This window comes from Schistocerca cancellata, chromosome 3 (assembly GCF_023864275.1).
Source record: "Schistocerca cancellata isolate TAMUIC-IGC-003103 chromosome 3, iqSchCanc2.1, whole genome shotgun sequence".
Classification (NCBI taxonomy): Eukaryota; Metazoa; Arthropoda; class Insecta; order Orthoptera; family Acrididae; genus Schistocerca; species Schistocerca cancellata.
Window position 1 is genome coordinate 188,412,661 of NC_064628.1, and position 1,984 is coordinate 188,414,644.

Below are 1,984 nucleotides of genomic sequence, written 5' to 3' on the forward strand. Positions count from 1 at the left end.
CCGTCCTGGCGCCACATTGTCATTCACTGTAGTAACACTTGTTTCTATGCGGAGGCTATAGGAGACTCCACTTGTAGACTAAGTCCCGCAGGGTGATCTCCACTACGAACTGTAGCTACGAACTGCAACCCTGGGACCCTGTATTACAACTGTCGTACACCATGGAGTGCTGAACAGCACTCCGTTGCTGCCCGTGGCTGCCGCTATTCACAACGTGGAAGTCCATCTTTCTGTGACGGCTCCCAAGCCCAAGGTCCTCGGTGGAGTTTTGGGGCAGCCACCACAAATTGTATAAAGCGTGGGTAGTGACCAGGATGTAGCTATGTCTGTTGGCCGAAAAATAATTAATGACAAGAATTGCGCCAGCTAGAATGAAGAGATAACTTATCTTTATTTCTGACGAAACGTGCACCAGCAATAAAAGTCCAAGTAATATCCAATAGTAACCCGTGTACTGAGCCTAGTCGAATACGATAGCAAATATCACGCTACAATGGCTCCGTTATAAACTGCACGGAAGGCTAGCAATAGACAATCGACAATAGACTGTCCGTCTCGGGGCCAGCGCTCTTCCTTATATGCAGAAGGCAGAGGGCGCTGCGGACCCGAGCTCAGCCATGACGCGACCTCTTCCGTCGGCGGTAACGCCCTGAGACGCCGACGGCCGCGACGGGAACTGTGGCCAGCGATGTCACGGTCAGGGCACGGGTGCGCGAGTTGGTTGGTTGGGTCCGTGGATACAACACATCTCATTGTGGGCGGCGTGGATATTGCTGATTGGGCCTAGCTTGTGGTTGGCGGCGAACTACAAAACGCCGCCGTTGGCTCGAGTCGGAAACTGTCTCAGCGGTTCAGCTTCGGTTGCGTCCGTTAGCAAGAACACAACAGGAAAAAGCCTCACTCTCTTAGAATAAAGATCTCAACCATGGATACAAAACAATGCATATCTTTGCAACTGAAAACCAGGGAATGAACTATTACTCCTATCTGGTCTTATTAGCAAATTCCCACCATAAATTTCAGTGTGTTGCAGCATGGAAATGACCATAGAAGAAAAACATCATGCAGAATACATAGGTACAGGCAACGTCCTCACGATGCCTGTGTAGTCCCAATGACTCAGGAACAAGACAGCCCACAGTAGCATGCAGGAGCAGAGACTGCAGAAAACACATTCCATTGAACCCTGCAGCCTACATGGACACGCTCGTCGGGAATTGTGTGTCCAGTAAATCTCAGCAATTGTTGTTGAGACTGAAAGCGAACTGAGAAGACGTACTCGTGCTGTTTTTCAGTCTTCTGACTGGTCTGATGCGGCAGTCCACGAATTTCTCCTGTATCAATCGCTTTATCTCAGAGCAGCATATGCAACCTACATCCTCAATTGTTTTCTTATGTATTCTAATCTCTGTCTTTCCCTATAGTTTTTACCCTCTAAAGCTCCCTCTAGAACCATAGTACTTACATCCTGACAGAGATTTCCAGTCTGCAGTGAAGTGTCCGCTGATATGAAACTTCCTGGCACATGAAAACTGTGTGCTGGACCGAGACTCGAACTCGGAATCTTTATCATTCCCAGGCAAGTGCTCTACTGACTTTTTTTTATTTTTAATCATTTATTTTTCGTGTAAAGTCTCTAACGACTTTTCTAACAAATTAAGCACGCGTTGTCTGACGTTTCCACTTTTTGCATAAATTTGTTATTTAAAATAAATGACATTTATCAGCGTTCTATTGTAAACTAAAACAAGATGAAATATTAGCTAGGGTAAAAAAAAATAGGTTGCACAAGTTCTTTCTTTCAGCTGTTACAGTCTTGTGTATTTTCATATCTAAGAAAAAAATAGGAGACGTTATACAGCATATATGATCTTTGTAGTTGATCCTTTTATTCTTTTTTTCCCCTTGTTTTACATGATAAGCATATGGCTACAATAACAGAGCACATGGGAAAGAAAAATAGATGAGGCTGCAGATGGAAAGC